The following is a 26,996-nucleotide window of genomic DNA, read 5'->3' as shown; positions in this document are numbered from 1 at the left end:
AGGGAGGTTTCCCAGTTGTCTGCTGTGAGATGAATGGGTCACCTAATCTAAGGAGGTGGGAAATTGATTGTTATGCATAAAGGTGCTATTAAGGGTCATTTTTAAGGACCATGAGCATTTTGATAACAGCAGGGTAGTCGCCTGCTACATGGGGAGGCCACATGTTTCAAGGAGGCAGCCTCTCTGCAGCAATTTGCGGGGAGACATCAGAGACCCCACACTGTCGCAGTGGCTTCCATGGCTGTGAGATATATTTACAACTAGGTCCCCCGAACCTTTTTTACATCAGCAGAATTTCCAAAAATAGCCCGTAGTTTCCTCGGAGTGACAATCGACAGAGGATTGCTACTTAGAGGGTCCTACCCTCGTTGAAATTCAAAATCCCTATCCCGTCCATCCACCCTCCTTCATGCTGGGTGAGGCAAGTGCAGCAAAGCATGTGTCCAGCTGCATCGACACGGAGTAACGAGAGCGCAGAGAAGAAAAATACGCCCCCTTTTTACGACACTCGCCTCTGTAAAGGAGGGGTTTAAAGGGACAATCTAAAGGGAGAAGGTAAGTTTGATAGGTGGTTCGGACAGCAGGGGGAGGGGCATTGGTGGGACGAGAGGGAGGTGGGGGGAGAGAGAGGGAGAAGGAGTTGGAATGCTGGGGGAGACCTGGTTGAGCGCTGGGGCGACGGAATGGCAGCCGGGACCCAGTGTTTGTGTGTGGGGGGAGTCGGGACATTGAGGTGAGCCTGAACATGGAGGAGACCCAGTGGAGGGGGATGTTGGAGCGGGGGGGTGACCAGGTTTGCGGGGGGGGGGGGGGGGGGGGGTTAGGAATGGTGGGGGCGATCTGGTTTGGTGTTTGGGGGGGGTGTTGGAATTGTGGGGGATACTCTCTTGGGGGTGGAGGGATGAACTGGCTTCGGGCGTGAGGAGGAGACTCGGTGAGAGGGATGGAGACACAAGGGGGGAGGGGAGACTAGGTCGGGGGGCGGGTAAAACTGAGAGTGAGGGAGGGTGGGGGCAAGGGTCTGATGGGAACAGCGGGGGGGGGGGGGGGGCAGGGTTCAGACCAGGAGAGAGGGGGAAGGGTGTTGGGGTTTCTGACCAGGAAATAGAGCATGTGTTTTGACCGTGAGAGGGCAGAGGGAGTTGGGGGAGGAATTGAACCAAGAGAGATAAGGGGTGGTTTGGACCGGGAGAGCGAGGGGTCAAGTTTTGGACTGGGAAAACATGGAGTGGTTGGACCAGGAAAGAGTGAGGGAGCTGGAATCGACAGAGAGAAGAAGAGTCGCACCTGAAGAGGGGCGGATCAGAAAGGGAGGGGGGGGGTGGAGTCAGAACAAGAGAGGGGGGTTCGGGGTCAGACGTGTGAGGGGGGTTCAGTCTGGGATCAGACCAGATTACGGGGTCGTGGGTCAGACTGGGAGAGTGGAGGATCAGGAGGTCAATTGGGGAAAATTGATGTACAGAGAGATCAGGTCCATTGTACCCTGAAGGTGGCAACGCAGGTCGCTAGAGTGGTCAAGAAGGCATACAGCATACTTGTCTTCATCGGACGGGGTGCTGAGTACAAGAGTCGGCAGGTCATGTTACAGTTGTATCGGACTTTGGTTAGGCCACATTTGGAATACTGCGTGCAGTTCTGGTCGGCACATTACCAGAAGGATGTGGATGCTTTAGAGAGGGTGCAGAGGAGGTTCACCAGGATGTTGCCTGGTATGGAGGGTGCTAGCTATGAAGAAAGGCTGAGTAGATTAGGATTGTTTTCGTTGGAAAGACGGAGGTTGAGGGGGTACCTGTTTGAGGTCTACAAAATTATAAGAGGTATGGACAGGGTGGATAGCAACAAGCTTTTTCCAAAAGTGGGGGTGTCATTTACAAGGGGTCAAGATTTCAAGGTGAGAGGGGAAAAGTTTATGGGAGATGTGCGTGGAAAGTTTTTTACTCAGAGGGTGGTGGGTGCCTGGAACGCTTTGCCAGCGGAGGTGGTAGAGGCGGGTACGATAGCATCATTTAAAATGCATCTAGACAGATATATGAATGGGCGGGGAACAGAGGGAAGTAGATCCTTGGAAAATAGGCGACAGGTTTAGATAAAGGATCTGGATCGGTGCAAACTGGGAGGGCCAAAGGGCCTGTTCCTGTGCTTTAATTTTCTTTGTTCTTTGTCATAATGGGAGAAGAAGAGGGAAGATTCGAGGGGTTGGACCAGGTGGAAGGGCCCAGCTCAGAGTGTTAAACTGGAGTTCCAGGCGCAGACTTGTGGCGCATGAGGGAAGATGCGGCCGACTCCTGGACAGTTTGTTCTGGGAGGCAATTGTACCTCCTGGATTAAGTAGAACTTTAGAGTTGGTCGATGATCAGGGGTAGGGGTTGCAGCTGTGAGTTAGGTAGATGTAGGATGTAGTGATGGACCAGCCTTTTCTCCATTTTGGTCACCAGGAATGAGGCAATCCAGGGAATAGAGACTGTTCTCTGCAACTACAGTTGGTGTACCAGAGGATGTGCTTCTTGACCGGTGGCAGGGTTAAAGACATTTTATTGCAGCTGGAGAAAACTTTGGTGTCGGAAGGAGAAAATCCACTTATCGTGGTCCTCGTAGGAACCGACAGCACAGTTAGAACTAGGAATGATATTTCTGGTGAGAGAGCTTGAGGAGAAAGGGTCAGATTAAAAAGCCGAACCTCATAATCTCTGGACTGTTACCTGAGCCATGAGTCAATTGACCAAGGGGTAAACAGATTGGAAGGTTAAATTTGTGACTGAAAGACTAATGGGAGGCAGGGCTTTCACTTCATCAGTCACTGGCACCAGTACTCGGGAAAGAAGGTACTGTTTTGTTAGGGGGGGCGGGGGGTGTCCACTTAAATCAGGCTGAGACTAATGTCCGAATCAAATAACCAGGGCAGGAGATTATTAATGGGGAGATGGTGTCGGGAGAATTCAAATGTAAATCCACAAGCAACAAGGGTATTTTAAGGCTTGAGAGCAGAGCAGCTTTTTGTGGGCCAGGAAGGGAGTGTGAGAGTAACCAAGGTAATAGAACATTTGTGACTAAAGTGACAACAAGGATAATTAGAAAAACATCAAAGCTAAAGACTGAACGCGTGAGGTCTTCACAAAAAATGGGATGACAAGCATAGACAGGTTAATCGGTTTGACTGAATAGCCATTACAGAAATGATCCAGGTTGGGAACTAAATATTCCAGGATACCTAACGTTCAGAAGGGCAAAATGGAAAAGGAAGAGGAGTACATTGACAATAAAAAAAAATCTCCATGCAGGCGTGCGACTGATTCCCAAGCAGCTGCTACCAAGTAGGATGATGTCTTCATCATCCTATCTCCGACAGCCAGGCACAGTAAGACTCCACTAGTTTCCAGCACTTACTCCTCTGGAAATATTGGTTATGAAATGATTGGAGAGCCACCTCTCTTTCCCGTCTCCTCCTCATGCTCTGTGCTCTTTGCTGGAAGCTTGGAAAGAAGAGGGGCTGGATTCTCCACCCCGGGAAGCCCAGAATCTGTTCCCCAATGGGACGGAGAATCGAGCGTCGGGGCAAAAGTCAGAATGGCGCCGGACCCCGATCCGAATGTGATGTTCCGACCCCGCAATGGCGGCGTGAACGAGTGACAATGACCCATTTGCATCCATATAGCGGGCCCGGCGCTCTATGCTCCACCTTCCGGAATTCGCCGCAGCCAGAATCGTATGGACTTGTCGTCTCTAGAATCATGGCCCTGGTGTGGTGGACCTCATGGTGCGTCAAGGGGGCAACTGTTGCCCTCTTGGCCCACCACAAGGTCCACCACGTCATGGCCACGATGGTGGAGACCATCCAAGCCCATCAAAGGCCCAAGCCCCCACACCACAAATCGGCCCCGGGCCCCCTCTTGCACCAGACTGCCTGGGTGCCCTCCCACCACCAAGTATGGGGGTGTCCCAATCCGCCCCCCTGCAGGGACTGCTGTAATAGGAAGACCCCCACAAGGACCCCTGTGATCGAGGAACCCCTCCACAGGGACCCCTGTAATAAGGTGACCCCTCACAGGAAAGACCTGACTAAATGGACCCCCCAGGTACCTCCTAATTAAAGGAACCACCCTCCAAGAAACCCCGTACTAAAGGGACCCCCACCAGGGAACCCCTCACTAAGGGCACCCCCTCCCACAGATAGCCACCCCCCAGAAAAGAGACTAGAAAGCAGTCCAGACAGAGGCAATGGGAAGCATTATAGCTGTAATACTTACCTTGTAGCTCCAGATGTCCATTCCTCACAGCACAGCAGCTGTGCTTACATCTGGTTCACACAGATCCACTACCTGAAAGCCATTCAGAGCTTTCAATGGTCTGTAATTGACAGCTTATAAAATCCATCTGCAGCTTTGATCCATCCATATCCCTCATGCTTCAGTGACCTAAGTGCTGAAACTCCAATGTTTGTAAACACTGACCATGTCAAAGTGATGTAAGTGCACTAAGTACATTCCAATCACTCAAGCGTGTGATTTCACTGCAGTTTCCTCTTTTTGATGTGGTCAATGTTCACAAAATTGGGGTTTCACCACTTAGGCCATTGAAGCATGAAAGGATAGGAAAGGAACAAAGCAGCAGATGGTTTTAATGAGCTGTCAATCACACACTACTACTCATAAAGCTATGAATGGCTTGCAGATAATGGATCTGCGGGAACCAGAGTTAGGCGCAGCTGTTCTCGTTCCAGGAATGGACATATGGAGCTGCAAGGTAAGCATTACAGCTATAATCCTTTCCATAGCCTCTGCCTGGACTGCTTGGAGCTTCCAGACGGGGGTATCTTTTCTGGGGGAGGTGGGTCTATGTGTTGGGGAGTCTGTGAAGGGAGTTACTTTAAGCAGGGGGACCCTACAGGGCCTCCCCATTACAGGAGTCACTGGTGGGGGGGCCTATTGCAGGGGCCCCTGTCGTGTCCCCTATTACAGAGGTCCCGGGGGGACTATTACAGTGGTCCTGTTGGGGGTCCCCTATTAAAGGGGTCCCTGGGAGGCCCCTGAGGTATGAGGCAATCCATTGGTTGAGTCGGGCCGATTTGACATGCAGTGGAGGTGGGGTGGGGGGGGGGGGGGGGGGGGGCGTTGGCCAGCTGTGGGACCTCGCTATCGGACTTCCCACTCACCATGGCAGCCCTATAGTGAGTTTCTCTGGGAATCCCTTTTATTCCATGCCATGCATTAATTTGCATGGTGTGGAACACTGAAATGCATCCTGCTTTATCTCCTCAAGAGGATCGTAAAACTGGTGCAATTCAGCTCTGGCAGTAGACGCCAAATGGAAAATCCAGCCCAAATCTATGAGTGAGAGGAATGGCATGGCCTGAATGGATGGATGGACAGCATTTGTCTCAATGGAAAAAGTCAAATTCACACCTTTCAGAAACATGGTGAAACTCATAAAGTAGATGGACTCCTCCAAATGCTGGTCTTGCAAGTGATGCCCACGTTCCGTAGAAGAATAAAGTAAAGAACACTGAGCAAGAGGAGGTGTAAATGGACTTCATACCACGCTTCTACCAAAGTGACAGCAGCAGAGCCAGAGTAGCTCTAAGGAAATACTAGGTCACTCTTTCCACCTCAACCACTAACCTGGGAAGTAAAGTTCAGAGCCTGGTTCCGTGTCCTAAACCCTTTGTTTCTCTGGCTTTGACAAAGAGTCATTAGACTCGAAACGTTCGCTCTTTTCTCTCCCTACAGATGCTGCCAGACCGGCTGAGATTTTCCAGCATTTTCTCTTTTGTTTCTCTGGCTATGTCTTCTTAATGTCTCCACTATTGGTAACAGCCTCCTTCTGTCAACCCTGTCTCATCATGCATTTTCCATACTGGATCAGGATGTGGGGATGGTGGTGTGGACTATTTAACAGTTACTGAAGTGGGCAACTACACAAGAATCCACCAACACAAACAGGCAGGCTCTGTCATGTAGATCCAACAGTTAATCCTGTCAATATGAGCATGAGCTCTGAAGCACTGTCTGCTAAAGGGACAGGTTAGTTAGACTCGAGGTCACGTGATTCATGTGCTTGATCAATTTGAATGATTTCAGATTCTCATGAGTAAAGTGAAGGATTTCCTTTCAAAGAATTGCCCTCCTGTGTGGCTGAGCCCAAGGTGGAAATTTAAGGTAATCTGGCTTGTTTTTTTAGAGAATGAGAAGGAAGTCCAAGTGATAGCAGGTTTAATTTTGATTAATTATCTCTCCTTAGGCTTTGAAAGTACTGGCTGGATAAGATATTTCTTTCAAAAATTTACAATTTCATCAAGTATTCAACATGATCATTCCACTTCAGTGATGTTTGCCAAAACAAAAGTGTGTCATTGGCTTCAAATAATGCATTGTTAAAAATTCTAGCAAGTTCCATAGGGTTCTCAGAACTCATTGGGTCAAATCCAATGCATATTCTACAGAATTAACAAGGAGTAGGATTTTTGCTGGGGTTTCCCAGTTTATTTGCTAAAGAAGGTTTACCAAAGAGCTGGTAAAGTGGCATTAATGACATTTCCCTGGGATCTCTGTGGATCTGTGCTTCAGTTACACTCAGGGAAATGTAACCCCCATCTCTAGGCCATTAATGGGATCCTGTAAAGCAATTTTAAAAGGAAACAGAATTGTTTTGGAAAAGGAACCTTTTTCCATACACTCAGCTCATCATTACCAAAAACTCTAATCCAAAACCTTTGTTCCCTGAAAAATTACTTTATGTAGGTAGAGTGCTGTTAGGGCGGCACAGTGGCTAGCACTGTTGCCTCACAGTGCCAGGGACATGGGTTCAATTCCAGCCTTGGGTGACAGTCTGTGTGGTGTTTGAACTTTCTTTCCGTGTCTGCGTGGGTTTCTTCCTCCCGCAGTCCCAGGACGTGCAAGTTAGGCAGATTGGCCATGTAAATTGGCCCTTGGTGTCCAAAGGTTAGGTGGGGGTTATTGGGTTACGAGGATAGGGTGGGCATGGGCCTGGATCGAGTGCTCTTTCAGTCGGTCGGTGAAGACTCAATGGGCCAATGACCACCTTCTGCATTGCAGAGATTCTATGATCATTCTGTGTTAAATTTGTATAATTTATTAGTTAATCTCTGTTCAGAATCGATGAACATTTCTCGGCTTCCTATCTTGAAAGGAAATTGAGGCACTGCAGAAGATGCAAAAAAATGATTTTCTGGTATGATATCACAACTGAATGATTATACCTGTCAGGAAAGATGGAAATAGTTGAGGCTCTTTTCTAGAAAGAGAAGTTTGAGTGTGTGGCCTGATAGATTTTAAAATTATAGAAGGATTAGAATAAAGCTGGAGAAAGTGTTTTTACCTATGGGTGAAACAGGAACAAGGGGGTCATTAACATAAAAATAATCACTAATAAATAAATTGGGAATTCAGGAGAAACTTATTTAGCTAGAGAGTGGTTAGAATGTGGAACTCCGGCCAACCACCTCTGCATGTTCGGGTCTTGCCCCAGACTGGTCGGGATCTGGACAGACTTCTTCGAAGCAATGTCCAAGATTGTGGGGGTGAGGATGGAGCCAAGCCCAAAAGCGGCAGTTTTCGGGGTATCAGACCAGCCACAACTATTTTTGGGGAGGGGGACTGATGCCCATGCTCTTTCCTCCCAAATCATTCGCTGAAATATCCTGCTAGGCTGGCGATCAGCAGCGCCACCCAAAGCTGCAGACAGGCTGGCCAACCTGTTGGAATTCCTCCACCTGGAGAAATTCACCACCCAAGTTGGAAGAGGGCATCCACAAGGCATGGCAGCCATTCACCAACTTGTTCCAAGACCTGTTTGAAACCAACAACCAATAGAGCGAGGTGAAGTGGGGTCACATAGGGGCCACTAAGGCACCAAAGAATAGGAAAAGGGAGGGAAGGAGGGAGAGGGGAGGGTAGGTAGAGGGGAAGGGGGGATGACAGAAACAGCTGGAATAGTCAATGGAGGGGCCAAGCACAAGGTCACAAAGACCCTGTGGCAGGGTCCGAAGATCCCAGGTCAGAATGGGGGCCAGCCAAGGCCAAACCATCTGGTATGGGGAGGGGAACAAACCCCTCCCCCCACCCCACCCCAGTGCGGAAAAGTACATTCTAGCCAGCAAACAAACAGAACTAGTCGCATGACCTAGGGCTCTGCTGGGGCCAGCACAAGTAAACAAGCAAAACCATATAAAAATGCAAACAAACCAAAATGTCAAGGGAACACCTAAACAGGGGAGGGGGAGGAGAGGGAGGGTGGGGCTACCCAATGGGGCACGGGGTCGTGTGGGGGGGGGGGGGGGGGGGGGGCTACTCATATGTAAATACACAATCATCCTTTTATGTAGTTTCTGTAAAAACTGCAAAATTCTCAATAAAAATATTTTTAAAAAAAGAATGTGGAACTCAGTACAAGGAGCAGTTGAGATGAGCAGTATAGATGCACAGAAAGGGAAGGGGAAAATACATGTTGATTGTGTTAGATGGAAAGGGTAGGAAGAGATGTGTGTGCCACATAAACATAAATATTGGTTGCACTGCATGGTTCATACTGTGCTCTAAATACTATGAAATACATGTGTGAAATGAAGTCATCTCTGACAAACAATGTTGGCTGCCCATCCCCCATAAAGTTCAACTCATTCAAAATTCTCCTGGTCACACTTTATCCCACATCAAGTGCTGCTCACTCATCGGTGAGCTTCATTGACTTTTAATTTCTCCTCAAATTGAAAATTCTTGAACTTTCATGACTTTGCCCCTCTCACCCTCTGTAACCTCGTACAGTACTATAAACCCTGCTAAACTCTCTAATCCTCTGACAATGGCCCCTTGAGCACTTCCCAATCCCTTGGCTCCACCATTGTTAGTCATACCTTCAGTCACCTGATGTTCACATTCCAGAATTCTCTTTCTAAAGCCCTCCACCTCTCTAACTGTCAGGAAAGATGGTTGAGGAGAAACCTCCTTACCCAGAGAGTAGCTAGAATATGGAATTCACAACTGTTTAGGATAGCTGAGGTGACTGGGGTAGATGCATTGAAGGGGAAGCTAGGTATACAAACTCGATCAACCCGTCAACTTGTCCAAGCTTGTGACTATTGCTGCCATATATCCTTCATCCATTCTCTGATTCTACCTCTATGAAGTTTTTCTACATTAAAGGCACTATAAACTTCAAGTTGTTGCTATAATATGAGGTCATCGGTTTTCAGTTTTCAAAGGAAATCAAACTGAATTAGAGAATGATCCCAAAATACTAATGGCAATTTTTATATCCAATGGAATAATAAGGAAGTTATGTAATTCAGTCACCTTGACAGAGTAGTCTTGATCATCGGCCTCGGTTCAGAGCTGCGTATCAGTTGTGTGCAATTTTTTGAGTTGTGAGGTTATTAAAAGTTGTTCATCAGATTTTTTCTATTATTTTTTAAAGTCAACATTTATGCATCACTGCAGCTTTTCATTCAATACAAGCTGCTTAACGTCAAACTAGGTATTCCAGCCTTTTGTGATGTGATAAATCTTCTTCCCACTGCTTGCTGTATACATTTGTGTTGACCTAACCTTGCCACTGCTGGCAGCTTTTAATAATGGCTCTGACTAGTCAGGATGATGTAAGGGAGCTTCTCCTCCACTACTGCTGTCTCTGACTTGTGGAACAATCTCGTAAGATTATTTGAAAATCTCAGAGTGCATTTGGCCAAGTAAGAAACAGAGATATAAAGGGAGCGATGGCAGAGAGAATGAGAGAAAGAGGGGAGGAAATAAAAAAAGACTTCCATTTCCTGTCATTATCTCAAGATGTCTCAAAACACTGTACGCAGAATTTTTGTAGTGGAGGCTGGATTATCCCAGCCCACTGGAGATGTGGGTGTTCACTGTGAGGGTGGCCAGGGGTCAAGAAAATGGCAGAGAGCCACAGCTAGATGGCTTCTCGTCATATTCCTCCTTCTGGGAGACTATTAAGGGTGGTTTGAGAACTGGGTTGGTTGTGAAATCCATGGAAGCAGAAGGCAATTAGCCCAAATAAAACCCCAATAGGTGGCCATTTTTCGCTGGCACCAATAGGTCAATCAGAGAGGACTGGCAGCTCTTCCATCCCAGGAACGCCACTGGCAACAGTGGCCATGGCTGGTACCTCAGTCAACATTGGAGTGCCCCCCCACCTCCCCATAGGCTTCATGCTCCAATGACGATGAGGTCATGGGGCTGAAAGGCTGCAGCAGCAATCCTGCCACTGACTAGGCCTGCAGAGGGGGTCTCAGGTCGTTTGGAAGTCTTCAGTGCAGCCATTGAGTGGAATTCAGTAATTCAGTCCCGTCCTTGGGAGCAGGCAGGGGGAGGGAGGCTGTAGGATCAGGGGATAGGCAGGGGGTGGAGTTCCCGTTGCCGTCCCAACTCCCTGCGATTTAATCAAGAGCAGGAAAATTCGAGGCTGGCCTCCCAACCCAGAGGTCAGTTGAGGCCCTTAACCTGTCCTAATAGGGCCTGCTTAAGTGCTTCATCCCACTGCTGCTGGGATTTTATTGGTGGCAAGGGAGAGATGGGCCTTGCACCACATGGGGAGGCAACTCAGTAAAAGAGGGTACCAGCTAGCAGGCTTGAGGTTGGAGGTGGTCCTCCTGATTGGGCATCTGGTGGCCCATGGAGGGCTCCATGGACAACAACGATATCCCCATCATCGGGATTTGCCTGCCTGGCCTCTATACACCGGCTCACTAAGGTATCACTGGGGCCTCCTCCATCGTGGCTGGTCCAGGTTGGCTGCAGTAGTAACAGGGGCCGCTGCTCCTGATGGCACTCCTGGGACTGAAGAGCAGCCAGTCCTCTGATTGGCCAGCAGAATGTTGTTGCTAGTTCTGGTGAGTGTGCTTTACACTCAATTGGCTCTGTTTTGTTCCTTAGCTCTAGAGTCGCCAGGTATCTTTATGATACCGCCAAGAGGTTCAAGTTCAAGTTCAGATCAATGACTCAATACACCAGTTAGTAAGGTTCAATCAAACACATTTATTATTTACACAGTAAATCGATACTCATGCAACTAATAAGAACATAAGAACATAAGAACTAGGAGCAGAAGTAGGCCATCTGGCCCCTCGAGCCTGCTCCGCCATTCAATTAGATCATGGCTGATCTTTTGTGGACTAGCGGACTAAACTATTCCTACCACTATAGGCCAATACTTATCTTCGATAAGGGAACCCACTGGATCAGGGAACAATGGCCTCTTGTTCTGTCCTGAGACTGCAGGCTTCCCAGTTGGTACGGGCTAAGGGGTCAGGAGTGTTTATTCTCGTAGCGTGCGTTGGTTGGACACTTACTTGTCGGTGTAGCTGCTGGCTAGGCCTCTCCTCACGTTCAAGTTCTTAGAGAGCTGCTGCAAAGGTGTTCTGCTGGGAGGGCCGGCTAAGAGAGCGAACTAAACTTGGGACCTGACTTTTATAGGTCCCAGGGGCTTAGCGCCCATTTGGGCGGACCCCGATCCTACTGTCAATCGATTGGGTCTCATCCCAATCGATTGGTATGAATCCCCCAATACTGAGGCTGTCCCTTGATCGCGGGGCGGTTCTTCCTAACTGGTTTCTTTCCTTTTGTTTCAGACCCCGTTGGTGCCGGGAAGTCTGACCTGCCATAGAATGTCCCAATTGTAGCTAATCATTGTATCCATTGTTCCCGGGGATCGCTTCATTAATATGCAAACTGCTGGTTTTGGTGCTGTCTGCTTTCTTTGCAGCCAGAATACACATGAACTTCTGCAAACTGCTTGTCTCTTTATAATTGTCCAGTTTTCCCTGCAACCTTTGTAGATCGCCATTTTGGGTCGGGAAGTGGCCAACCCAGATGGCTACAATGTAGGGGTAGGATCTCTAAATTTTACAGGATGGGCGACTGGATCCAGGCAGTGAAGAAGTGATAGCCACCCACTGGGTCACTCCACAGGGCAATACCTTGACCAATCAGAGTCAAACAATGCTTGATAGTTAACTGTTATTCACCACCAACTCCATGCATTCTGCATGCAATGCCTCTACCAATCAAAGTCCACTTGGTAGACCAATCAGCATCCACTTCCCATACAGTATAAAGTTGTTGTTTCCTCAGACATTGGTATTCTTGCAATTGTCTTGATGAGTGCAAGATGAAAAGCTTCGACAAATGTCTTCAGTAATACTCAAGCTCTGTACTGCCAAGCGATTAATTTGTTTTAGTGATGTTGGTTGAGGGATAAACATTGGGCAGGATACTGGGGTTAAGCTCTCCAGTCTTCTTCAAACAGTGTCATAGAATCTTTCATGTGTACTGTGGGAGCTTAGTTTTACATCTGATCTCAGCTGAAGACAGCATCTCTGACAGTGCAGCACCCGCTTGGCACTGAACTGGAGTGTCAGTTTGTGCTCAGGTTTCTGGAGCGGAACTTAAACCAGGGACTTTCTGACTCATAGCTGGGAATGCCACCACTGAGCCATGGCTGCTAACACTCATGTAGCTCCAGTGCTGAGCACAGTACTTTACACATCAGACCGAGTGAAAGCAAAGCTCAGAAAGAATTCTTGATTAAATTAGTGGACAGCTGAAGACATGCACAAAGGCAAATTGCGTAACCTGCAACTCAGTAAAACATGCCCAAGTATAAAATCCTTGTCAAATCCTATGTCACAAATAAAATATCTTTTCTGCCTTCACCTCAGAATACTTGCCTTATTCACACAGCAGGATACAATAACAAAGGACAGCTGAGTTGATACTACTGAGTGTTGATCCATGTATCTTATCTCAGCGTCTTCCACCAGCATCGTTCTTTCGTCCATCCACCTCAATGGCTTAAGGTGGACTCTTATCTTACAAGTATCATGTGATAAATTTATAGCAATGGCACAGCAGTCAATCTTTCAGTGTGTCTGTCATCACCAGTTTGTCATACCCAAACCCCACTGTACTTTTCATTCAGAACAATCACTTCTGTCAGCAAAAACACAGAATGAAAACCCTGAAACATCTGTCATTCAAAAAAATGGATTGTTGGAATGGTTTGAAGGCTGTAATTTCATCTCTGATTTGGACAACAGTTGTATGGGATTGAGATTTAGATGGATAGTTTTTTTTTATAGCCACTGGCCAAGATTGTTTACCGTATTTGCCTGGCCTTTTTTTTGTATGTTAAATTATAAATTAAACTAAATGACATAAATTGTTCAGAGACACATTCCCAACAGTTGCACTGATACAGTGTTCATCAGTTACCACTGCTATTGATACCTCCAGCAGGATTACGTGAGACCATTAGAAGTGGGAAATATCCTCATTTGCGAAGGGCGCAAATGGGTGCCTGTGTCATACGAGGGATGTCAGATGCCCTCACGCCCCACGCTGCTAGGAAATCCAGCAGCTGGTGTCAGATTCAGGAGGGTATTAACCCCACCCTAAGAAATAAGTGGAACTTTTTCCCCAGGATTAAGCTGATATAATAATCCTTCCCGGAATTCTTTGAAGAAGAGCCAGGACACCAGACTGGTCCGGACCACTCCCTCTCCAATGCAGGTGAGGATCACTACCATCCTACAGGTAGACAGTACACTCCATCTCATACAGCAAGGTAGCCTCCAAACTTAGGCTGGGTCTCTTTGAAGCCAGAAGCATTGGAATTCTCAAGGGGGAATAGACCTTTCTCACAGCTGCCACATTTTGGATCAGACATTAAGCTGTGGATCCACCTTCCCTCTCAGTTCAACATTAGACATGCCATTGCACTACTCAAAGAAGATCAGGGAGTTTTCCCGTGTTCTGGCCCACATTGTCCCACATTTATCCATCAATCAACATCTCCAATAGTTGATTCTGTTCAAAAACTGAAAATTCAGGAAACCTCAGCAGACCTGGCAACAGCTGTGGAGTAAAAATAGAGTTCACAACTCGGGTTTGTATGACTCCTTCAGAACTTCAGAGGTTATCTGTTACCATTTCCTACATTACAACAGTGATGACAATTCTAAGGTACTTAATTGGTTGGAAAGCACTTTGGGACACCAAGAGGTTTTGAAAGACAATGGCCGAGATTCTCCGACCCTGAGCCGGGTGGGAGAACCCTGGGGGGGGGGGGGGGCACGAATCCCGCCACGACGCCGGCTTCCCAATTCTCCAGCATCGTTTTTTGGGGACCAATGGGATTACCGCCATGCCGGTCGGGGGCCGTTGACAGCGACCCCTCCAGCGATTCTCCGGGCCCCGATAGGCCGAGTGGCCGTCAGGTTTTGCCTAGTCCTGCGGGCGTGGATTACTCACCCCACACATGGCAGGACCTGGCAGGTAAGTGTGCGGGGGCCGTCCCTAGGGGGGGAAGGGGGGGGGGGGGGGGGGGGGGGGATCCGGCCCCGAGGTGGACCCCACGGTGGCCTGGCCCGCAATCGGGGCCTACTGATCTGCGGGCAGGCTGTTTCCGTGCGGGCCTTCTTTCCTCCGCGCCGGGCCCCTGTAGGGCTCCGCCATAGTGCCCGGGGGTCGGCGAGGAGAAGGGAACCCCCGCGCATGCACGGAAATACGCCGGCTGTTCCGCGCATGCGCGAGATCACGTCGGCTGTACCATGCATGCTCGAAATCGCACTGGGCCTTCGGCCATTCCACCATCAACCTAGCCCCTGCGAAAGTGGAGAATTCATCATTTTCGGGGGCCGTTGATGCCGGTGTGGTTAGCGTCGGTTTTCACGCTGGCATGGGGACGGGGATGGGACAATTGGGCGCGGCCGTTTTGGCGCGGCCGTTTGGACGCAGCCGTTTGGGCGCCATGGGACAATTGGGCGCAGCCAATTTGGCGCGGCCGTTTGGGCGCAGACGACAGAAAACCTTAAATTAGTTCATTTAGTTTAGTTCATTTGGTGATTATGAGCAAGGCTCCTCAAGTACTCAAATTTTCAAATTTAAGAACACTTTCATGTATTCTTTTATCTTTATTGTAAATTAAAAACCTTAAATTAGTTCATTTAGTTAAAAACCTTAAATTAGTTCATTTAGTTAAAAACCTTAAATTAGTTCATTTAGTTAAAAACTAAAGTTAAAAACCATTAGTTTAGTTCATTTGGTAATTATGAGCAAGGCTCCTCAAGTACTCGATAGCATCCATGTTTTCAAATTTAAGAACAGTTTCATGTATTCTTTTATCGGCATCTCTATACTTTTTTAGTTTTTGTGGCGGTTCATGGCCGGCTAGTAACCTTTCATAATATGCACCTCTACCTTTCTGTACTTTACCCAGGCCATCAATTAGTTTCCATATGGTGGGATGATGCATGCCAAGTTCGTATTTCAATCGACGGTGGGCTGCCTCCGCATTATTGTTTGTGCGGTCTTCCCCGTTTAATGTTCTCTGATAAAGGTTCCAAATCTCAGGGCGAAATAAAGGTGTTCGTCTACCATTTCCTCGTCTGTTCAGACGACCAACATATGTATCTTCAAACCAGTTGAGTAAATCCTGAAGTTCTTGCGGCAGTTGGGTCGCTAAAGCATCCAGATATTCATCGATTTTGTTCAAAGGGACAAAGGCAATGGCAATAATCATTTTAGCTTTTAACGCAAAATCTGGACCAGTGTTATACAAACTACCGGAACCCCATACTAGCTAGATGTTTTTGCATATTTTGAACTAAATGAAAAAAACATCCTTTTATTTGAACATCGGGGAATATGTCTTTCATAGCACTGTGCGCAGCTTGTTCATAATCACAGACGATTGAACTGGGTTTCAAGTTGGGTTCGATTTCTTTCAATAATGCGAACATTCTCGTATATGTGGTGCGTTGCTTGTTGGGCAAAAGAGCATAAACCGTAGGAGTAACTCCTCCGTGTTTTTTTACCATAATTACATAAATCTGAGAAAAGAGGCTGGGAGCAATACTGAATGTGCCATCTGCAAACCACATATCAGATGTCAATAAGTGCTGTAGCCAGCTCTGTCTTCCGAAGATTAATATCCGGTCGTGACCTGGTCCGCTATCACAAAGTAAAAATTTTTCTTCCACTCCTGGTTGAGGGACATATATCCTGTAGCATTCTGGCACAATCAATTGTTGTAAATCACTTGGATTGGTGGGGGCGTTCAATACATAATTACGCTTTCTGCTTATCATTCTCCTCAAAGCAGATATATTAGGAATGGCTGGTAGACTAGCTTGGGATATGTCTGTCAAACATTCATTAACAACTACAGTCGGTGCCTCAAGGGTTTCCTGTGCTCTCTTTTTTATTTTAGTTTTCACGAGTGCAACCTCTACTTGTGCAGCAGAAGCATCATGCGAATGGCTGTTCAGCTGCCTCACCACGTTTGCAGCTTTAGTATGGAGATGTGCTTTGCACCGGTCTTTTTGCTCACAACGCCAAAATTTCACTTCGCTGTCACCTTTGCTTGTTTTGTCAAAGACGTAAAGGAATCCGTTATGAACAAATTTTTCTTTACCACGTTTCGTTGATACTGCCTCAGCCATCATATGGGTATGCGAATTGGTTTAGTTACAAAATATATAAAAAGATGGTGATAGAACGCACCAGCACCCAACTCAACGCACCCGCACCAGCCAACTCAACTGAGGCTAATTCACAAATAAAGAAATGTTATTTCGGTGCCAAAACATCAATAATGCCAATATATAACGCCAATATATAAACAGATGGTGATAGAACGCACCAGCACCCAACTCAACGCACCCGCACCAGCCAACTCACATGAGGCTAATAATAAAGAAATGTTATTTTGGCGCCAAAACATCCGGCGCCAAAACAGCCGGCGCCAAAACGGTTGGCGCCAAAACGGCCGCGCCCAAATGGCTGCGCCAAAAAGTACCTAACCCCATGGGGACATAGCCCCATTGTTAGAAAATCCCGCCCAATCTATAAAATGCAAATTTTACTTATTTTTCCTGAGTGACATCTTTCAATTGCTGGTGAACTCTGTGAACAACGACCATCCTGGTTCAGCCCTACTAGGTTCCCAGCGCTCCACAATTTCTCTGGTGCCTCCAGGAATTAAAGATGCATCTTCTGGTTGCTGCTGCAAGCATTGCACGAGAAAAATCATAGGTGGAGTAAAAAACTATGATGTTGCTTGAAATTTGTTTGGACATTTCCATTTATTAATAATAATGATATTGGAGATAGCTTTTTTACTGGGAAGGGAGGTTATTGGTACGAGAACATGTGCCAAAATGTCCAGCAATACGCTCAAATAGGGTTGGTAACCCTAAGGGCGTGATCTTCTGGCCTCATTACACTCGCGCTGAAACATTCCAAGGCCGGTGAATAGCGGGAGAGGCCAAAAATGAGAACTGCGCCAGGCGCCAAACAGTTAGTGATGCAACCGGCCCGCTCCAGTTGGTGAAATTGGGGTCTTGCTGAAGCGTGGCGAGAAGCCAATTAGCACCACTTAAGCCCCGTTTCCATACAATACACAAAAGCTACCCCTTATCCAACTGCCTCCCGTCATTCAGCGGCCTCCCCAGCAAGTGCTCACACTGGCGTCAATTAGCACTCCTTTTTGAAAATGTCAAACTGGCAGAAGGGCGTCTGTAGGGAGCCGAAGAGGTAAGTAGCCATCTTTGCTGACTGTCAAAGAGCCCAGGGACCTGGACGTGCTGCTCCTGCTCTCGGTGGGGGATGGGGGGCCCTCGGACCGACACGGGAGGGTGGGAGGGGCGCTTGGGGGGGCAACTGCTCGCCACGCCGCCATGCCAACCCCTGGATCATGTGTACCAATTCTGGAGGCAGCCCTTGTCCATGCCCATCTGCCTTCAGACCACCCATAACCCCCATCGACTGCCAAGGTCTCTGGCTCCCGGCTGAAGGCTAGTGCGAATAGGGAGTTGGCAGTTGTGGGTAAGTGAGCACTTCACACAAGCCAAGTGTATTCCCGTGGGTGGGCATAGCATGTAGTATGTGGGAGTCATTGCCGAGCATCCCAATCAAACCGTGATGCCTGCACAGTGTACCTGAACACTGCAGGAGCCAACATCACACATGCAGCAGCCGACAGCCGAACACCTGGGGGATGGGACACAGCTCCAAGACATGTCCACGGCTGGAGGGTGGGTGAGTGCCATGGGATGGGGGGCAGCGCCCGGTCTGGTTGATGTTGTGAGCAGGTGTTAAGGGTACAGGGTCTGGGGCTCGGTGAGGGTGGCCCGCTGCGTCCTGGAGTATGTGGGGAGGGCGTTCCAGGTAGGGTGGTGGGGGAGAAATTAAAGGGGGAAATGCGGGTCCTGGGGCAGAAGCCACCGCTGTTTGTCATTCTAACACCCTCTCCCAAATATTGAACGCGATGATGGCAGAGATGTTAGACACAGAGATTTCCCTCCTGATGCTGGTGCTACGCGATGTGGCCAGACTCCGGAGAAGGCAGCAGGAGCAGCAGCGTCAGCAGATGCTCGAGGCAGCGACCCATGTGCTGGACCCCACCCCACACCCTGAGGACAAACCACCCATCAGGCTAGGAAGGGACCCAGAGCTGCAGTCCTATGATGGTACAGGCGCCGCTGGTCATTTGAACAAATGGCGGACTGCGTGTGCTGCTGGGAGGCTCCGTCTCAACAAGGAGACGGTGCAACACCTGTGCCATATCCTCATGGACTTGGCACCACTTGGAGGAGGAGGACACCTGCTCCTAGTGGCCGTCAAGGTCACCGCAGTCCTGAACCTTTATGCCAGGGGATCCTTCCAGGGATCGAGTGGGGACCTCTGTGGTATCTCACAGGCGACAGCCCACAGGTGCATCTGTATGTCCGGGCAGAAGATTATATAATTTCTGACATGGATTAGGCCCAGCAGGATGCTCGTGCAGCAGGTTTCTCTAGCATTGCAGGGATGCCCCAGGTCCAGGGGTCATTGATGGCAGACATGTTGTCCTGCACTCACTGGAACATCTGGGGTGCCCTTTGTTAACTGAAAGGGGTTTCACTCCCTCAACATACAGCTCGTGTGCGACCCACCAGATGACGATAATGCACGTGTATGCATGCTTACCGGGGAGTGTGCACGACAGCTACATCCTGGGGCAGTTGGTCATCCCCGGCCTCTTCGAGGAGCACCCCAGGATGGGAGGCTGGCTCTTGGGGGATAAGGGGTATCACTGAGGACCTGGCTAATGATGCCAGTATGGAGGCCAGTGACAGAAGCGGCGACCTGGTACAACGAGGCCCATGTGGCCACCAGGGCTGTCACTGAGTGGTGCATCAGACTCCTCAAGATGCGGTTCCAATGCCTCAACCACTCCGGAGGTGCACTCCAGTACACTGCCCAGAGGGTCGCCTCCTTTGTTGTGGTCTGCTGTGTCCTCCACAACCTCGCACTGCAGAGGGGCGACGAGCTGGAGGTTGGTGACGAGGAACATGTGGCCACCTCGGAGGAGGAGGTCAGGGATGAGGTTGAACAGGAGGCGCTGGATCAGCAGGGGCTGGAGTCGAGGCCAGGGAGGAACCTGAGGCCCAGCCGGAGGCTGCAAGACAGGCAGCAGCGGTGAGGGCCCAGCAAGCCTGGAGGGCCAGGGAGGCCCTCATACTCACCCTATTCACTTAGCACATGGCCTGGTCCATCGTTGGAGCCTTACCTACCCACCACCCCCATTTCCCACCCTCCCAGGGTATGTGTAATATCATTCCAGAGCGCTGGGACTGTGTCAGCACCATTAGTCGGTCACTGTTGAAGGCAGGGGCGTGATGATAACCCGCAGAGAGCTGGACTCTGGTGCTCCTCAATCTATGCCATAGTCTGACCCCTGCCTGTCTGCTGAGTGCTCGTTCACACCCATCACCTACACGCAGTGATGGAAGAAAGTGATTGAGGCTTCCTACTGGTTGTGCACAAGGGTAATTATTACATAGATAGAATAGAACAGTACAGCACAGAACAGGCCCTTCGGCCCTCGATGTTGTGCCGAGCAATGATCACCCCACTTAAACCCACGTATACCATATACCCGTAACCCAACAATCCCCCCATTAACCTTACACTACGGGCAATTTAGCATGGCCAATCCACCTAACCCGCACATCTTTGGACTGTGGGAGGAAACCGGAGCACCCGGAGGAAACCCACGCACACACGGGGAGGACGTGCAGACTCCACACAGACAGTGACCCAGCCGGGAATCGAACCTGGGACCCTGGAGCTGTGAAGCATTGATGCTAACCACCATGCTACCGTGAGGCCCCTAAAGTGACTGGGCCAGTCTCTGCAGTGACTCGGCAATGCCCACCTGCGATTAGGACAAGCTCCTCAGCGCCTCGGTCATTCCCATCTGAGAGCGGGACATGTCCCACAGAACCTCATTATTGTTCAATATATGTCCCCACTCTCCCAAAGGTGCAGTTCTCCCCCCCCCCCACCCTCACCCACCATCCACCCCTCACCCCCTACCTACCCCATTCCCCATCCACCGCACTCTCAATGTGTTTTGCCCTCCTAGCTCTACCACTACATCGAGATGTGTCCCCAGGATACATATCTGTGGTGGAGGCAGCACAGCTGCTTACCTCATCCCATGACCTTTGATGCCCCTGGCGGATGTGCTCTGGGGCAGGAGGACGCAGGCTCACTTGTCGACTGCACATGAACAGCCGAGCCGTCCTGTCCCATGTGCTGATCCCGAGATGCAGCCTCACCAGAGGGGTGGAACTCAGGAGAGCTGGTAGCCAATGTCCTCACAACCTGGGATGGGTCCGGGTTGGCACTCAGCGCCCAATCTTCCCGCTCGGTGCCCATAGGGCCCTGGGGTTCACTCTGGGACGGACGGGCAGCAGGTTTGAGCCCCGGCTGCCCCTGCATCATCTGGCTCTGCCAGCCCTGGTGGTTTTCTTTGGTCCGCACCATTGTGTCAACGCCCTCAGCGATGCCCCTCAGTGACTGGGCCAGTCTCTGCAGTGACTCGGCAATGCCCACCTGCGATTAGGACAAGCTCCTCAGCGCCTCGGTCATTCCCATCTGAGAGCGGGACATGTCCCACAGAACCTCATCAAGGTCAGCCTGGTACTGGGTGACATCCCCCAGTGAGGCAGACAAACTGCCGAGACCCTCAGCCGTGGCCGTCACCAACTGCGCGACACCATCACTCATGGTGCCGACATTGTGCACCAGGCTCACCACTGCGGTTGCCACCTTAGCAGTGTTGGCCTCGGTGCCACTCATTGTTGGCGTTATCTCCTGCACCCGTAGTCTCTTGTACTCCTCCAATCGGCTATGGATCTGCTGGAGTGACACTGACATCCCCCTCTGAATGTACCGGCTGCTCCCTATCATCTCCATCAGCTCCGGGTAACTCTGTTCCAGGGGCTCAGCATCAGGCTGGGACCCAGCTGGGTCAGGGATCCAGCAGCCCTCTGACTGCTGACACGCCTGGTGGTTCCTGCCTCCACGTGATGTGCAACATCAGCAGCAGTGTGGTGCTCACAAGATTGTGACCCAGATGCCTGACCACTAACATTTCCCACCGAGTTGTGTGTATCTGTGCTGGTGGAGGGTGGGCATGACAGCTGTGCCTCAACTATGACGGTTGCATCCTTGGAGCTCACCTCAGAGATGTTCCCCTCAGGGTCAGGAGATGATACCGCCCGGGATGGCCAGCGCCGTCAGCTGGAGGAACTGTGGGAGAATGGACTTGTGGTCAGTGGGAGGGATGGGTCAGTCAGTAATATCACTAGTCACGTTTGACAGATCCTCCGGGGGGGGCCTGGTGGTTCCTCACCTCTGCGGCATCAGCCAGCCTCCGCGTGGGTGACTCCCACTGCCTTCATCCACCCTAGTCACCTCCAGGGCCCACTCCTCGAATGATATGAGGATTCTCAAGTCAGGTATCCCATTGCCAGTCTGGGCCCTTTCCCGCCGATTATGGGAGATCGTTTCCTGAGGAGACACAGAGAGGGCCATTAGTCACACACGTGGTTCACAGTTAGGATGGGGATGGGGGGTTGGAGGGAGGGTTGGGGATCGCCTGAGGGGATGGTCCCTTGGTGGGGGGGGGGGGGGGGGGGGGTTGGTGACAACCAAGTCCCGTTAAAGAGTTAAAGAAATAGAAGATGTAGGTATATATATATATATCTAACAGTTGTAAAGTGATACAGGGTTGTCACAGGGAAAATTGGCAACTACCACAACAGGAGCTGCGGCCTGGTCCCTACTGAAAGTACCTCAAGAGGTAGCAGAACCTGGAGGGTGCCGATACACTACACAGACCTTGCTGGATCAGCCCTTAAAAACAACACTGGGAGAGTTAAGGGCTAAGGGAGCTAACCAAATAAGAAATCTGGAGTGGAGTCTCATTAGGCAGTTTCATGAATGGAGTGAAACAGGGCCAGGTCCTCGTCCCCACTTTGTTTGGTATTTTCTTTCTCATGCTTCTGAACTTCTGAACTTCGCCTGCGGATCTGAAAGTAGATTACTTGCACAGCAAGTCAGACAGCAAGCTCCACAATTTGTCCAAATTGAAAGCCAGGGCAAAAATACAGCACTTCTTGATCAGAGGGCTCCTCCTTTGTGATAATGATGCCATGCTATTTACTTGCATGAAAACTCAGCTGTAAAGATTGCCTTTCCCATGCCTGTAACCTCTTCTACTTTGCTGCAGGCGTCAATAAAACTGTGATTATGGGACATGGAGTCACAACTCCACTCTCGATCCCTCTAAACACCATGCTGGAAGGGGTTGGAAATTCTCCTATCGTGGATCCAGAGTGACAGAAAACCTGACTCTTGATGCAGTAGCTGACTCATGTATTGGGGAAAGCAGCTACCACCTTTACCTGACTCACTAAACATGTGTGAAAAAACAAGCTGATCTTTAGAACCAAGATGTTGATTTTTGGGGCCTGTGTTCTCAGCACCTTGCATGGTGAAAGGGAGCTCAACAATGTGGCATCTCATAGAATTAGAAAATCCTCTCAATGGCAAATATGCCCATTATCTCATCACCAGAGGCAGCTTTGCTGGCTCGGCACATTCACAGGATAGAAGACAGGGACATTTCTAAGGATTTTCTGTTTGGCGAGGAAGCTGGAGTCAGTTGGCCTGTAGGACCCCAAAGGTCTACTTCAAGAACACTTGAAAGTGTGACATGAAAGCCCTGGCTATCGATTTTCATACATGATAGATGCTCGCCAACACGAAAGGAAATGGCAACATTACCTGTGGGGCAGTATGCGCTGCCATAACGATCAGTGGCTACAGCAGCTTGACAAGTGCCAACTGTTACAGCCCCCATGGAGGTCACTGCATCAGGACTATCAGATTCCCCATGACCTCCACTAAATGTGAACTCTACGGGTAACGAGGGGGCGGGGTTTCCCGTTAATAGTGGGTTAGATCACTAGTACAAAAATCTTGAGCTGGGTGCAGGTTGGAGAGGGAGACCCTTCGGGGAGTGGGGATGCTTGTACACTGCAAATAAAACCTAACCTTTTGTTTCCTACCTGCTTGGTCAATGTGTGCTGCTTTAGCGGATTCTACACTGGCGATGAGGATACGATTGGGCGGGCTGTCCTTGGTCCCGCCTCCACATAGATTTTGAGGGAACGTTCCAGGGAGCAACGTTCCTCATCGTCGTAGATGCCCACTCAAAGTGAATGGAGCTCCATAAAATGCAAAGTACAGCTTCTCGAGCCACCATTGACAGTCTGTGGCTATCTTTCAGCACGCACAGAATAACAGAGATGCTGATCTCGAACAATAGGACAGCATTCACGAGTACGGGAGTTTGGGGCATTCATGACCACAAGCTGCATACAACATGTACATACCACCCCTTATCACCTAGCATCGAATGGGTTAGCGGAATGCGCTCTCCAGATGTTGAAAAACGGAATGAGAAAACAGATCTCTGGGTCCTGGGACACTCCACTGGCGTGATTCCTTTTTGCTACCGGACAACGCCACATGCCACAACGGAGGTCACTCCAGCTGAATTGCTGATGGGCCGTCACCTTCGTATGCATTTGAGTTTGGTTCTCCTGGACATTGGTGGCAAAATCCATTGGCGCCAGGATAAAGCCGAGGCTGACACAGGCTGGCGTACGCCATTGCGCAATTTCACTGCAGGAGACCCGGTGTACGTCTGCAACTTTGGGGAAGGCGCCACATGGATCCTGGGCGTCGTATTAGTCCAGACAGGACTAGTTTCTTATCGAGTGAGGGCACGGGGGCGCAAATCATTGATTATCATAGAATTTACAGTGCAGAAGAAGGCCATTCGGCCCATCGAGTCTGCACCGGCTCCTGGAAAGAGCACCCTACCCAAGGTCAACACCTCCACCCTATCCCCATAACCCAGTAACCCCACCCAACACTAAGGGCAATTTTGGATACTAAGGGCAATTTATCATGGCCAATCCACCTAACCTGCACATCTTTGGACTGTGGAAGGAAACTGGAGCACCCGGAGGAAACCCACGCACACATGGGGAGGATGTGCAGACTCTGCACAGACAGTGACCCAAGCCGGAATTGAACCTGGGACCCTGGAGCTGTGAAGCAATTGTGCTATCCACAATGCTACCGTGCTGCATACCGAATATGCATATGGAACACCTCCGTGGGTATAACCCTGAGATGCCAAATCCGATGGTATCCAGACCAAAACTGTCCGCAGCTTGAGTTAACACCTCCATCCCAGCTGCTACCTTTGGCCCAAGCCACACCTGCTGTGGAGAAGCCAGTTTCAGACATTGAGACACCGAGATGCCGGACAAGGACCTGCTGATCTCCAATTCCGAGACTCACGTGAACGTGTTTCCACCATCAGAACCCATTGTGTCTGCCCCCACAGCCACCTCTGTTCCGATGAATATCCTGTTCCCCTTGACCTCCACTGAATACGAGTTTCCCCAGTAATGGGGGTGCAGTGTGTCCATTTAACAGGAGGTTAGATCACTAGTATAAAAACCCCGACCAGGGTGCAGGTTGGGAGGGAGACCCTTTGGGGAGTGGAGATCTTGTATCTCACAAATAAAACGTCACCTTTGTTTTCTACCTGCTTGGTCAATGTGTGCTGCTTTAGCAGATTCTACACCAACAATGGAAATAGCAGCCCACAACATCTGACAATCACCTCCAATCCTGCTCTCATAGATTGATCTCCTTACCCATTGGCCAAAAGGCACCATGAGAAACTATCTCAACTTGAATGGATTTGCTGCATGTTCATCACCTCACATAGATGGAAGGATGGTGATTTAATGTTACGTATAAGGACCAGCTTATTCTGGTTGTAGGACTTCTGCCTCGAGAGCAGAAGGTTCTGATTTCAATTTCCACTAAAGTGCATACACTCCAATGCAGTAGTGAGGATAGTTACAATTGTCAGAGGTGTTGTCCCTCACATAAATTGTTAAACTGAAGCCATGGCTGATGGTTTAGAAGGACATTCAAACTCCCAAGACATAAAGACTGGCAACGAGGTGTCTTCATTAATATTCTTCTGACAATCAAAGTTACATATTCATCTCTGAGATCCAACTCTTTACAAATGGTTACCATGTTTGCTTACATAGCAATTATGGCACTTCAGAGTATAATCATGCTTTAATTACAAAGACAAGTCTTTGTTGAAAAATAAATGTTTATTTTGTTAAAGATGTCTGGAGATTTCAGCATTGTGATTGTTTGAACACTTATACATTGCCAAACCACTTTAAGGATGTTGTCATATGACAAGTTATCAACAGATTACAAAATAACAAACATATTACAATGAAATATGTTTTAAAAGCACCAACAAATTTGTTCCTTATTCAAGTGAGTCTTATTGTTCTAATCCTCATGTTGAATGCTATACTTGTCTCTGCCAAAATAAGTCCCCTACATTTGAAAGAAATGGCAGCAAGATCATGACAGTCACGACACAGATGAACACACGTACAGTCAGCAGAATCTCCGCACTGAAAGTTCAGATTAAAGTCAAGTCTGATTTTATGGTGACTTATCTGCGATTTTTGCTGTTTTTTTCCTGTTATTGTTTACAGAAGGCTAAACTCTGCGAGGACTAACCTCTGCAAGGACTGGGGTGTGTTCATGGTGGGATGATCCATCAATTAGTGCTTGGATGTCAGTGCATAGGTCACTGAAGCCAGGAAGCAGGAAGCAGGCATTGGAGCAGTTGGATGAACTGAACTTAAAGAGAAGTGACCATCGAAGAGCAACAACAATGATCTACATAGGAGGTGATCAGGTTGATCCTGTCAACAAATGTAAATTTTTGTTATCGTTCATCAGTTGAATGAGGAGTGTCCATGGACAATGCTAGCTTCAACTGAACTTTCCATTGTCTGCAGCACATAAATTTTTGAATTGTCCAAGAATATTAAAATATGGCCCCTAAAAATATACTCTGCAGTCTAGTGTCAAAACCAGCATTCATCTTCTGATATCTTCTTCCTTGTCAGCCAAGAAATTATAGATATATATGCATAATACATTTCATATTGTGTTGGGTTAGTCACATTTTAATTCCTTTAATTTCTGCAGTTGAATAACTGTCCATTCTTAAAGAAACATTATTGAGCCAAATGATGTTAGTTTAACTCCAATATCAATTATCGCTAATCTCTGTTTCAGCCAAATGGATGTTATGATATACACTTTCAGTTTAAATACATCTTTCTGTTATGTGTTAAATCTCTGTTGCATCTCTCTAAAGTGTATGGATGTTACTATATAATGTACACACATTTCTGGTACTCAGTGTTTTACCATACGAGTATCTATTTTCCAAAGTACTTTAGTTTGTAATTTATGTATTAAATTATACATAAAACATTGCAGCATCTCACCAAACTAAAAATTCAGTTTCTCATATGACAGGGAATAGCTGTCAGATAATTTTATTCTGCCTTTATGAAAAATCAGTTCTCAAGAGTGTGGTGAAATTAAGTGGTTTATTGAAATGCTGTAACTTCCATAACTTTTGGACTCAACACCATAAAACTGTGCTTTAATTGGATCTTTCTATTTGCCCCCAATAAAGCATAATTCTATCTGAATGAA

General features: G+C 48.6%; 1 long non-coding RNA gene across 2 annotated transcripts; it reads left to right on the top strand.

Annotated features, from left to right (window-relative positions):
• Nucleotides 1-259: 259 nt before the first annotated feature.
• On the top strand, nt 260-26,996 carry LOC119962908. Of its 2 annotated transcripts, XR_005459989.1 has the most exons (3): nt 260-555; nt 6,075-6,152; nt 25,976-26,996. It is a non-coding gene; the product is annotated as an uncharacterized LOC119962908 (long non-coding RNA). The 2 variants fall into 2 exon arrangements; XR_005459990.1 differs by lacking the exon at nt 6,075-6,152.

This window comes from Scyliorhinus canicula, chromosome 3, assembly GCF_902713615.1.
Source record: "Scyliorhinus canicula chromosome 3, sScyCan1.1, whole genome shotgun sequence".
Taxonomy (NCBI): domain Eukaryota; kingdom Metazoa; phylum Chordata; class Chondrichthyes; order Carcharhiniformes; family Scyliorhinidae; genus Scyliorhinus; species Scyliorhinus canicula.
This window is presented reverse-complemented; position numbering and strand designations above follow the sequence as displayed.